Here is a 14466-nt window from a genome sequence, read left to right on the forward strand (position 1 = left end):
CACACAAATAAATGTTAAAAGAAAGCCACAGTAGCAATACTTATATTGGACAAACTCAACTTTAAAACAAAGAGGATAACAAGAGATAAAGATGGGTACTATCTCATAATGAAGGGACAATCCAACATCAAGATATAACAATTGTAAATATTTATGCCCCCAACAGGAAACTACAAAATATATAAAGTCATTAATAACAAACATAAAGGAACTCATTGATTATAATTCAATAATGGTAGTGGATGACACCCATTTACATCAATGAACAGATCACCTAAGAAATAAATCAACAACAAAAAAGAAATGCTGAAGCCAAAGGACTTTGAAAACCAAGAGTCTAGGAAGAAAAGAGACTGAAACTACCAGGAAGAAAATGAGACAACTTGAGAAACAATAGGTGTGTGATTGAGAACTGGGGGAGAACGGCCCAAATAAGCATGGAAGGGAGGGATCCCCTTATGAGGAGAGACAAAGGGAAGAGAAAAAAGGGTGGGGGAAGTGTAGGACTGTATCTGGATAAGAGAAAAACCTCGGACTGGTACTGAAAGGGATCCTATCTCTAACTGTGGAGCTTTCTTCAGACTGGTGCTGGCTCCCTGTTCGTGCACCTGGGGAGTAGGGGAGCCAGCCCTGGGTTTGGTGGTAGATCAGGGGTGCAGTCTGCAGTAGGAGAAAACAGCCCCCTCCCTGAAGTGCAGTGGGACAGAACAAAGCCTGCCTACCTCCACCACCCTTCACCACTGTGAAGTTAGCGGCACAGTCCACAGCAGGAAGGAGGTCCTCGCTAAAGTGTGGAGGCACAGACAAAGGTAGCCAGGCCCACATATGGAGCCACACAGTGAAGTGCTTCCCCTATGCCAGGGCTCACAGAGTGGGTCTTTGATCCTAGCCAAGTGTCAGGCCAGGAGAGTTGTTAGAGGGGGAAGGACCACCCCTTCTGTGCCCACGGCACAGTAAGGATGACTCTAAAGGAGTCCACTGGGTCTTGGAGAAGAGACGGTGGAATCGCCATTTTTCCTACCACCACCACCATCACTAACGTGGGGACTCAAAGATCAATCCCAAGGCCCATAGAAGATGTGGGACCAGCCTACACCAAACCATGCTCTTCCGTGCCAGGTAACTGCATTTCTGCTGGAAACAGATAGATGCTGTGCAACCAGATGGCTCCATCATCCAGACCAGTGATGATGCATAGGCTGAATTAATTCCAGGAAATTTCATGCTATTTATATATATTCACCCTTCATATCTCTTCCCTCCTCTAGGCTGATTGCTCTGGTTGCTGGTTTGTTCAAGCAGACATATTTAATCCATTCCCTTGATTCATGTTCTACATCTCCTTCTGTATTTTCCTTTCTCTCTTTCTGGAATAATCAAGCCATATAATTTCTCTGTCTGGGTAACTTTATCTTCATTTTGTTTCCCTACATCCTTCTTTATTTTACTTTCTCTCTCTCTCTCTCTCTCTCTCTCTCTCTCTCTTAAGCCATTTAGTCCCTCTGCCTGGTCAATGTTTATTTTCTCTTTGTCCCCACCCTGTCATTTCTCTCTTTATATGTGCTCCTCCATCAGTACCTCCTCATCACTCTGTTCTTTACTCGTAGCTGGTGTTTCCATTTTTTTTGTTTTTGTTTTTTTTTGTTTGCTTTCAGACTGTTTTTGTCTTTGTGTGTGTGTGTGTGTGTGTGTGTGTGTGTTGTCTCTTTGTTTGTTTTATTTGTCTGTGTGTTTGCATGTCTCTGTTTCCCGTTTGCTTCCCTGTTTATTTTCCTTTCCAGGGCTATTTAAAGGAACAAATCAAAGCACACCTTGTGGAGGGTCCAAAACATCACTATGAGTAGAGAAATAAAATAATGAAAGTCACAAGAACAGAGAGCAAGTAACCTTCAAAAATCACCTGCTGAAGGGCCAGGCCCTGAACAGTGTATGACACCACTTTAATATAGCAGTGCTCGCAGGTGCAGAGCAAATAAAAAGGGTTTCAAACTCATAAAGGAGAAAAGAATAGCCAAATGATTAAACGGAAGAATTACCCTCAAAAGAAACTCCAGGAAGAAGTGACAGCTAAAGAATTGATCAAAACAGATATAAGAAATATAACTGAACAAGAATTTAGAACAATAGTCATAAGATTAATTGCTGGACTTGAAAAAGGCATAGAAGACCGTGGAGAATCCATTACTGCAGAGATCAAGGCACTAAAAAACAGTCATGATGAATTAAACAATGCAATAAATTAGGTGGAAAAAAAATGGCGGCAGCCACAGTGCGAATTGAAGAGGCAGAGGGAAGAATAGGTGAATTAGAAGATTAAATTATGGAAAAAGAGGAATCTGAGAAAAGGAGAGATAAAAAAATCCAATATCAAGAGTGGAGAATTAGAGAATTAAGTTATTCAATCAAATGGAACAAGATCCATATCATAGAAATTCCAGGAACAGAAGACAGAAAGGGCTGAAGGTGTACTTGAACAAATCATAGCTGAGAACTTCCCTGATCTGGGGAAGGAAACAGGCATTGAAATCCAAGAGGCACAGAGAACTCCCTTCAGACATAACTTGAATCAATCTTCTGCACGACATATCATAGTGAAACTGGCAAAATACAAGGATAAAGAGAGAATTCAGAAAGAAGCTAGGGATAAATGGGCATTAACATACAGAGGTAGACACATAAGGGTAGTAGCAGACCTATTTACTGAGACTTGGCAGGAATGGCAGGAAATCTTCAATGTGATGAACAGGAAAAATATGAAGCAAAGAATCTTTTATCCATTAAGCCTGTCATTCAGAATAGAAGGACAGATAATTTTTTTTTCCAAACAAACAAAAACTGAAGGAATTCATCACCACTAAACCAGTCCTACAAGAGATCCTATGGGGGACTCTGTGAGTAAAATGTTGCAAGGACCACAAAGTACCAGAAATATCATTGCAAGCCTGAAACCTACAGATAACACGCTTACTCTAAACCCACATCTTTTATTAATGACACTGAATGTAAATGGACTAAATGTTCTAATCAAAAGACATAGAGTATCAGAATGGAGAAAAGAGAAAAAAAAACAAAACAAGACCCATCTACTTGCTGTCTACAAGAGACTCATTTCAGACCTGAGGATAATTTTAGATGAAAGTGAGGGGATAACTATCTATCATGCTACTGGAAGTCATAAGAAAGCTAAAGTAGCCATACTTATATCAGACAAACTAGACTTAAAGACTGTAACAAGAGATTAAGAAGGGCATTATATAATAATTACAGGGTCTATCCATCAGGAAGGGCTAACAATTATAAATGTCTATGCACCGAATTTGGGAAAACCCAATATTAACATTTTTTAATGTTTATTTATTTTTGAGACAGGGAAAGACAGATCATGAATGGGGGGGTGGTGGTCAGAGACAGAGGGAGACACAGAATCTGAAATAGGCTCCAGGCCCTGAGCTGTCAGCACAGAGCCCAATGCAGGACTCCAACTCACAAATGGCGAGATCATGACCTGAGCCGAAGTCAGATGCTTAACCAACTGAGCCACCCAGGCACACCAGGAGAACCCAATATTTAAAACAATTAATCACAAGCATAAGAAACCTTATAGATAAAAATGTGTTAATTGCAGGGGTCTTTCATACCCCACTGATGACAATGGACATATCATCTAGACACAGAATCAGTAAAGAAACAATGGCTCTGAATAATACATTGGACCAGATGGAGTTGACAGATATATTAAGAACTCTACATCCCAAAGGAGCAGAATATACTTTCTTCTCACGTGCACATGGAACATTCTCCAAGATAGATCACATACTGTGTCACAAAACAGCCCTCAATAAAGACAAAAGTATTGAGATCATACCATGCACACTTTCAGACCACAATGCTATGAAACTTGAAATCAACCACAGGAAAAAGTCTGGAAAACATCCAAAAGCATGGAAGATAAAGCACATCCTACTAAAGAACGAATGGGTCAACCAGGCAATAAGAGAAGAAATTAAAAGAAATGTGGAAATGAATGAAAATGAAAATACAAAAATCCAAACCTTTTGGGATGCAGCGAAGGCAGTCCTAAGAGGAAAACACATTGCAATCCAGGCATATTCCAAGAAACAAGAAAAATCCCAAATGCAAAATCTAACAGCACACCTAAAGGAACTAAAAGCAGAACAGCAAAGTCACCCCAAACCCAGCAGAAGAAGAGAAATAATAAATATCAGAGCAGAAATAAACAATATAGAATAAAACAAACAAACAAACAAACAAAAAACAGTAGAACAGATCAATGAAACCAAGAGTTGTGGGTTTTTTTTTTTTTTTTTTTGAAAAAATAAACAAAATTGATAAACCTCTAGCCAGGCTTCTCATAAAGAAAAGAGAGAGGACCCAAATAGATAAAATCATGAAAGAAAATGGATTTATTACAACCAATTACTCAGAAATACAAGCACTTATCAGGGAATACTATTAAAAATTATATGCCAACAAACTGGACAACCTAGAAGAAATGGGCAAATTCCTAAACACCCACACACTTCCAAAACTCACACAGGAAAAAAGAGAAAATTTGAACAGACCCATTGCTAGTAAGAAATTATATAATTCAACAAAAATCTCCCAAGAAATAAGAGTCCTGGACCAGATGGCTTCCCTAGGGAATTCTACCAGACACTTAAAGCAGAATTAATACCTACACTTCTCAAGCTGTTCCAGAAAAAAAAAAGGGAAGGGAAACTTCCAGACTCATTCTACGAAGCCAGCATTACTTTGATTCCCAAACCAGACATAGATCCAGTAAAAAAAGAGAACCTCAGGCCAATATCCCTGAAGAATCCATATGCCAAAATTCTCAACAAGATACTAGCAAATCTAATTCAACAGCATATAAAAAGCAGTATTCACCGTGATCTAGTGCAACACATTTCTGTGCTGCAGGGATGGTTCAATATTCACAAATCAATCAAAGTGATACATCACATTAATAAAAGTAAAGGTAGGAACCATATGGTCCTGTCACTAGATTCAGAAAAAGCATTTGACAAAATGCAGCATCGTTTCTTGATGAAAACCCTTAAAAAAGTCGGGATAGAAGGAACATAATTAAACATCATAGAAGCCATTTATGAAAAGCTCACAGCTCATATCATCCTCAATGGGGAAAAACTGAGAGTTTCCTCCTGAGATCAGGAACACGACAGGGATGTCCACTCCCACCACCGTTGTTTAACAAAGTATTGAAATTCCTAGCGTCAGCAATCAGACAACAAAATAAAATAAAAGGTATCAAAATTGGGAAAGATGAAGTCAAACTTTCACTTTTCACAGACAACATGATACTCTACATGGAAAACCCAAAAGACTCCACCAAAAATCTGCTAGAATTGATACATGAATTCAGCAAAGTTGCAAGGTACCAAATTCATGTACAGAAATCAATCGCACTTTTATACACGAATAATGAATCAACAGAAAGAGAAATAAAGAAATTGATCCCATTGACAATTGCACCAAGAATCATAAATACGTAGGAATAAACCTAACCAAAGATGTAAAAGATCTGTATGCTGAAAACAATAGAAAGCTTATGAAGGAAATTGAAGAAGATACAAAGAAATGGGAAAAAAAAATTCCATGCTCATGGATTGGAAGAATAAACATTGATAAATTTTCAATACTGCCCAAAGTAATCTACACATTCAATGCAACCCCAATCAAAATTGCACCAGCATTCTTCTCAACACTAGAACATACAATCCTAAAAATTTTTATAGAACCACAAATACCCTGAATGGCCAAAGTAATGTTGAAGACAAAACCAAAATGGAAGGCATCAGAATCCCAGACTTTAGCTTCTATTACAAAGCTATAATCATCAAGACAATATGGTATTGGTACAAAAACAGACACATAGACCAATGGAATAGAATACAGACTCCAGAACTGGACCCACAAATGTATGGCCAACTAATCTTTGACAAAGCAGGCAAGAGTGTCCAATGGAAAAAAGAAAGTCTCTAACAAATGGTGCTGGGAGAACTGGACAGCAACATGCAGAACAATGAAACTAAACCATTTGTTTACACCATTCACAAAAATAAACTCAAAATGGATGAAGGACCTGAATGTGAGACAGGAAAGCATCAAAACCTCTTTGTCCTTGGTAGCAGCAATTTCTTACTTGACACATCTCCAAAGGTAAGGGAATTAAAGGCAAAAGTTAACTATTAAGACCTCATCAAGATCAAAAGTTTCTGCACTGCAAAGGAGACAATCAACAAAACTAAAAGGCAACCGATGGAATGGGAAAAGATATTTTCAAATGATATATCAGTTAAAGGGCTCATATCCAAAATCTATAAAGAACTCACCAAACTCCACACCCGAAAAACAAATAATCCAGTGAAAAAATGGTCAGAAGACATGAATAGACACTTTTCCAAAGAAGACATCCATATGCCTAACAGACACATGAAAAGATGTGCAACGTCACCCCTCCTCAGGGAAATACCAATCAAAACTACATTAAGATACCAATTCATGAAGGTCAGAGTGTCTAAAATGAACAAATAAGGAGACTATAGATGCTGGAGAGGATGTGGAGAAATGGGAACCCTCTTGCACTGCTGGTGGGCATGCAAACTGGTACAGCCACTCTGGAAAACAGTGTGGAGGTTCCTCAAAAATTAAAAATAGACCTATCCCATGACTCAGCAATAACACTGCTAGGAATTTACCTGAAGGATACAGGAGTGCTGATGCATAGGGGAACATGTACCCCAATGTTTATACCAATGCTTTCAACAATATCCAAATTATGGAAAAAGCTTAAATGTCCATCAACTGAAGAATGGATAAAGAAGATGCGTTTCATATATACAATAGAATTCTACTAGGCAATGAGAAAGAATGAAATCTGGCTATTTGCAGCAACATGGATGGAACTGGAGGGTATTATGCTAAGTGAAATAAGCCAGGCAAAGAAAGACAAATACCATATGTTTTCACTCATATGTGGATCTTGAGAAACTTAACAGAGGACCATGGGAGAAGGTAAGGGGGGAAGAAAATTACAAAGAGGGAGGGAGGCAAACCATAAGGAATGCTTAAGGACTGAGAACAAACTAAGGGTAGATGGAAGGTGGGGGAGAGGTGAAGTGGGTGATGGGCAGGGAGGAGGGCACTTCGGATGAGCACCGGGTGTTGTATGGAAACCAATTTGGCAATAAATTATATTAAAAATAAAAAAAACTCTAAAAAAATTCTTTAAGAAACAACATTACTAAAAGAAAAATAATTAAATCAACAAGAAAACAATGGCTTTCAATGACACACTGGTTCAGTTGGACTAACAGATATATTCAGAGCATTCCAACCTAAAACAACAAAATTCACATTCTTTTCAAGTGCATATGGGATAGTCCCCAGAGTAGATCACACATTAGATCACAAATCAGTCCTGGAGAAAAACAAATGATTGAGATCATACAATGTGCATCTTCTCTGAGCACAATAGTATGAAAATTGAAGTCAACCACAAGAACAAATTTGGAAATATCACAAATACAAATATTTATATACACATACACACAGTGGAATATTACCTGGTCATAAAATAATGAAATCTTGCCATTTGTAGTCATGTGAGTTTAGCAGAGAGCATTATGGTAAGTGAAAAAGTCAGTCTGAAGAAGACAATTTGACTCATATGTGGAATTTAAAAAAAACAAAACAAACATAAAAAGGGTAAGAGAAAGATAGAGAGAGAGACAAACCAAGAAACAGATTCTTCACTATAGAGAACAAACTGAGGGTTACCAGAGGGAAGGTGTGTGTGATGATGAGTTAAATAAGTGGTGGGGATTAAGGAGTGCACTTGGTATTGTGAGCACCAGATGTCAAATGGAAATGTTGAATCACTCTATTGTACAACTAAAAGTAATACTATATTCTGTGTTAACTAACTGGAATTTAAATTAACATTTAAAGAAAGATTAAATAACCATATCATCAAGTGACCATGGGTCAGAGTTGCCCATCATAAACCGAGTTTCCTCATATTCATCAAATAACAATATTGGGTGTGCCCAAGAACAATTTGTTATAAAATGAAATTGATGAGTATAAGATTGAGTATGAGAAGCATCTGAAGCACTATAATATACACAAGAAGTTCCTCCATGTGGCTCTAATGTGTTCATGTCTCTCTGTTCATACTTATGGCAAAAAAAAAAAAAGATTCATTACAATTAGTAGAGAGAGAAGGAAAAATATTCAAACTTGAATGATAGTTGAGGTAGGTTTGTATGTTATGGCTTTGAAACACAATGGTGATGGAGAAATAGGTCCAATATTTACTCTATTTCATGATACACTTGATCATTCACTTTGTATGTAAAAGAAATGCTTCAAAGATAGAATAACTTCAGTAGTCTTGTGCAGTGCCAAATGATGTGGCAGACTGCCTAGAAATATGGATGTTATGCAAATGAAAGGTTGGAGACAGGGAGTGCTTGTGGTATGTGAATGGACACATGGGAGTGGCCATGAAATGAGAATATCTTGGTATTTCATGAAAACACTCATAAGGGGAACATCCAATGTAAGTAAATTACTAAACAAAGTAGTAGGGGAAAAAATTCTTCTAGTTGAAATCCATTAGCTTTTAGTACTCCTGGTAAATGGACATAACCATGTGGTAGTAGCCATGTTTGCAAGGTTTGAATTTTATTAATAGGTCCCATATCATAGGCTCCTACACACTAATGTTGATTGAGATACAATCACTGCCAAATTTCCAGTTAGTCAGTGACAAAGACTAATGCTGAGCCCTGATGAGACACCAACCTAGGAAGACACCATTGGTCAAATGATACCAGCATAAATATTTTAGATCACTTGTTCATGGTATAGGTTCATTTTTATTGAAATGAGCAAATACTCCATAAATGGAGTTTATTTACCTGCCCCAGGGCATTAACCACAGCAATTGAGGGCTTGCAGTATGTTTCGTACACTGAGATTGGATACTATGTAATATCTCATAAGACCAAACAACTCGAATTAATGCACAGGAGGTGTGGCATTGGGCACATGAACATGGGATTCACTGTTGTATCACACACTGTGCTACCCAAAACCTTCCCAATTTGAACATGCGTTGAAACAGCTTGTTGAAGGCACCATTGAGGTGATACCTTAGATTTTTAGAGATGATACCCTAGGTGGGTAAGGCGTCTTTTCCCAGAATTTATTATTCTAAATCAATGATCAGTAGAGGAGTCTGTATATCTATTTGGTAGAATACATAGATTTAGTTATCAAGACACGGAAGTAGATGTGACAACATTTACCACTGTAACTACTAATAACTGGGAAAATTTACACCTCAACTCTTCATCTTAGCTGGATGAGAGTTTCTGTTTCCCAAAGGGTCAAAAATGCCACCATGGTGAACTACAAAATTTCCATTGTATTATAAGACATTACTGTTCCCTAATAACTTTGAATTTATCATGCTAAGAAACAAGCAGTCAAAGGAGAAGTCACTGTCCTGGTTGGGGTAACTGACCTTATAATTAGGAAATGTTATGTTTACTGTTAAACAGAAAAAAAATAGGGAAGAATATACTTAGTTACCCAGGTGATACATTTGGGTATCTCTTGGTACATTCTTGTCCAGTTACCAACTGTAAGTGGACAAGTGTATTAGGCAAAGTAGTAAAATTCTAAGTTATACTACCAGGTAAACGATTTGTCCATTGTTTATAGAGTAAACCTCAGGTTGTCCAATTAAACTTCTTTTTAAAGTTCTACAGAAATAAGCCCAGTTATACCCTGTAACTTGTCTTAGAAGAGCTATTAATCTATTGTGTTTATTAGTTTTATGCTACATACTATTCCAGAATACTATTCTATTAATAAAGAGAGTTTCTCTCAGTAATTATATAACATTAGATCCAAGGGACACAATACAAGTGACATGTAATGAATATATTATTGGAAAAATGATGGATTGATTCTCCAAGTTCTTGGGAATGCTGCCAGCATATAGCCATAAGCTATCAGCCTTCTCTAGGGAACTGACCTCTGATGTGAAGAGCTGCTTCATCCAAGAGAACTTTCACATCCTGAGTACAGCATGCATTATGTTGCCAATGTGGGAACTTAAAAGATGAGTCATTGCCCCAACAAGGAAAAATTTTAGAGTATCCTGTGCATTCACTGAAGAACTTTGTAGAGCTTACATAGGAGTTTAACTTCTTCTCTACCCACCCCACAGTTATTAATCTCAAATAAATTCTTGGTAAGTTTTGTAGATTCTAATCTTTGAATATGTTTAATGGAGAACTAATTTGCACCATAGTGATCCCAGTCCACAGTGGCCACTTTCACTACTGTCACTGTTGTTTGAATGCTAGGGCATAGGAGTATTTATATAAATGGTATACTAAGATTTTTTATTTATATAAGTCCTAGCTAATATTCATAAGACAGTTTATATATATTTGATGGTGGATTAAGATAAGAGAGAGAATTGGGGTGTCTAGGTGGCTCAGTCAGTTAAGCATCTGACTTTGGCTCAGGTCATGATCTCACACTTCGTGGGTTCGAGCCCTGCATCGGGCTCTGTGATGACAGGTTGGAGCCTGGACCTTGCTTTGGATTATGTATCTCCTGATGTCTCTGCCCCTCTCTCGTTCCCATTCTGTCTCTCTCTCTCTCAAAAATAAATAAGCATTAAAAAATTTTAAATGAAAAAAGATGAGAAAGAATTAATATCTGTAAGCAGTGAAAAATTGTTGGAGCATCTTTTAAAATAACATTTTACATGTATAAACATTATTTTTTTTTAAATGAGGGGGCGCCTGGGTGGTTCAGTTGGTTAAACGTCTGACTTTGACTCAGGTCATGATCTCATGGCTCGAGAAGTTGAGCCCCACATTGGGGCCTGTAGCCTGCTTTGGATTCTGTGTCTCCCTCTCTCTCTCTGCCCCTCCCCTGCTCATGCTCTGTCTCTCAAAGATAAATGAATATTAAAAAATAATTTTAAATAAACATTTTATGTCGATTGTAGGGAATAGTTACAGTTCCAAACAAGCACTTAATTGAAAATTTTTATCATTCTTTTTATTTCCTTGTTGTGGCAATAGACAAAATATTCATTAATATAAAATTCCAAGGAGCATAAAGTAATCAAATATCACTTATATTCATAATCTCCTCATGTATTAGCACATATATCAATAGTTTCTACTCTGTTATTAAAGATAATTTTTGAGTAGTTAAGAATTTTGATAATTAAAGCAACTCCATGCTTAAATTATTTCCTGAATATTGGAAGTGGATAGGATTAGACATCATTCATGAATGGATTTTGACCTTACATTCCAAAGAGAAATCCATAAATTTAAAATAGAGACATAGATGTGTTAATAGTAATTTTTTTTTAAATGACCATTGTAGAGTTGCTTTATGTCCACTATATCAGTCATCTTATGTTTCAGTAACAAAATACCTCAGTATTGGAAGTTTACAAAAAGGAACTCACATTATACCATGGCTTGGTGATGGTTTTGTTCTTTTTCAACTTTATTTTAGAATCCGGGTTGAAAGAAGCAGCTATTCTTTGGGACTTTGCCAAATTTCTTGCAAAGGGATAGCATACCTACCTATAAAACACATAATAGTTCTTAACGTTTTTACTTGGAAATGCACATTTTATTTCTGTTCACATATATTGACTAAAAAGTCAAGGCCAAGCCTGACAATAATGGAGATAAGTGGGTTAATTCCTCCATAGTTTTGGGTTCATACGGATAAGAACATATCAAAATTTAAGACCATATAAATATAATATTACAAAGTCTTGGCAATGCACAGTAAGTTTATCTACCAGAATATTAAAAAAAAATAGTACCAATAAATTTGTCAGTAGCAAATGATTAGCTTTTTTATGGCTTTGTTCTTCAGGGCACAAGAGGAAAGATTAATTATTTGAGTGAGAATTAATTCCATTAAGGAGAGAGAAATTTCCCAGAATGTTGGGTACAAATCTCTGGTGACTATAAGTATGTAAAAGTCTCTTGTCCTCAAGACAGACCAGAAAATAAATCCAATTGCTAGGTATGAAAAGCAGATCCCAATGCCCCCAAGATAATGAAATAGGATAGAACCATTTTTTTTCTATAACATAAACAATGCAATCATGGAAATATTGTTCCATGTTGGAAACACAGTAAAGTAGTCTGCCATAGTTGCCATAATTATTTTGTGGGCAATTATGTCATCAAAGGAGAAATAAAGGCAGGTCCTTAACAGAAAAAGCCAAATTGGCCCCATGTTTAAAAGAATGGCATCTGGTTAAAGCAGATTTTACCAAGGAATAAATCTTCTGAACCCACCCGTCGTCTCCAATTAGATAAAATGTCTCATGCTTAACACGATATAGTATATTGTCAGAAATTGCACTCAGTAACAACATGTCAATTTAGTGCCACTATAGAGAGCAATATATTTTCATTGGTTTCTTTAAAAGAAAATTAATGCTTATTTCTGAGAGATAAAGAAACAGTGTGAGTCAGGAAAAGGCAGAGAGGAAGACAGAATCTGAAGCAGGCTCCAGGCTCTGAGCTGTCAGCACAGAGCCCGATGTGCAGCTCGAACCCACGAACTGTGAGATCATGACCTGAGCCAAAGTCAGACACTTAACCAACTTAGCCAACCACCCAGGCGCCCCTATCTTAATTGGTTTCTATTAAGTCAAATATATATTGTAAGCACTGCCACAGAAAATGTGTTCATTTATGAATTCAAGTGTGTACATTTGTGAAAATTAATTGAGCTACTCACTATTTATGCACTTTTCTGTGTATTTATGATTTGTGCACTTTAGCACAAAAATAGTTTTTATCTAATTGTCCATCTGTACAGTCATTTTCTTTTTTAATATAAATATTAACATTTAAATATTACAATTGCTCTTTCCTTTTAACCTGCACAATCATCATAAAATATACAATAATACTTTATCTCTCTTCTTTTGTTTGAAACTTGGTCTTTTTACAGATGAATAACATTGCGTATTTCAGGCTACATTTACATGAGTTTTCTTTGGGATGTATATGGAAAGACTTGGTGAAAAAAAAAATACATTTGTTATTGAACTAGTTTACATATTATCCAATGACATGAGAGTTCCAGTTTCAGGTCATGCAGAGATCCAACAACTTATCTTCAAAATGTTTTTACTTAATATCATTTGTGTCTCTATTTTTAAATTTGTATCTGGTTGGGATTTTTTTCTGTCCTTGTTTAATAAAATTTCAAATCTTTGACCATGTGAGTAATTAATTACTATTTTCCTTTCAACTTTTGCATTTATCTTTTACCTTCTTTATATCTAAGATTTAAATTAATCTAAACCAGTTTAAATTCCATGGACCACATTTATGATGATGGCTTGCATTTAGTTTTATCTATCTGCCTCTCCCTATGCTCAGTGTAATCTCCTTGCAGCCCCATACCTATTTAAATCCAACAGCCTTTGTTCTGACCACACACTTCTTTATGTGACTGGAAAAAAATCAGAACTAGTATAAATGCCACCACTTTTAATTTGTAACTTTTACTGGACGTTCAAACCTCCGAGAATGGTTGTACCCATCTACAATCCTTTCAATGTTTTTCTTTCTAGAAAACTATTTTGTGTCATTTTCATTTTCCTGAACTTTTGAATGCCTTCTATTTCCACATCTCTCTCATCTGATACTGGTCTTCTATTTTAATAAAAAATATTAAAATATTTACAAGAACACTTCCATATCTGCATTACTGGCACACACTTTTCTACAAATTTTCATGTGTTAATCATGTTCTGTCCTGTCAGTGTGGAGACATTGTAAGTCCAATTTTCATCATATAAAGAAAATTCCTAACCTCTCACCTATGATAACCAAAATATTAATTCTCAGCTTTTTTTTTCATATTACCAGAAACATTTGACAAATTCATAACTCTCTGTTCTTTGATGTAGTTTATTACTTGGCTTAAATGATTTTTAATTTATTGTGTTGTTTTCATCTTTATGGATGACTCCTTTTTCTTTCCTTGAAAAATTTCCCCCAATTTATTTAATATTGGAGTTCCCAGAGTTCAATGCATACTATTTGGGAACTAAGTTTCAGAAATATCATATACTTTTTTTGTTTGTTTGTCTGTCATTGTTCTTTCTATGTCCACTCTCAAATGTAATTCTCTGTTGTAGATATTCCTTTTAGATACAGCTGTATTTATTTATTTATTTATGCATTTGGGGTTGTGATAAAATCTCAATATTTCAATACTAAAATCCTTATCCTGTCCACCTACCAAATGTTCCCCACCTGGTTTACATGATTAGAGCTCCATATTCTCAGATACTAGATGGTTACCCCTCATGTCTGTTGCCAACAATGGAACCAG

This window comes from Leopardus geoffroyi, chromosome A1 (genome assembly GCF_018350155.1).
Source record: "Leopardus geoffroyi isolate Oge1 chromosome A1, O.geoffroyi_Oge1_pat1.0, whole genome shotgun sequence".
In the NCBI taxonomy this organism is placed as follows: domain Eukaryota; kingdom Metazoa; phylum Chordata; class Mammalia; order Carnivora; family Felidae; genus Leopardus; species Leopardus geoffroyi.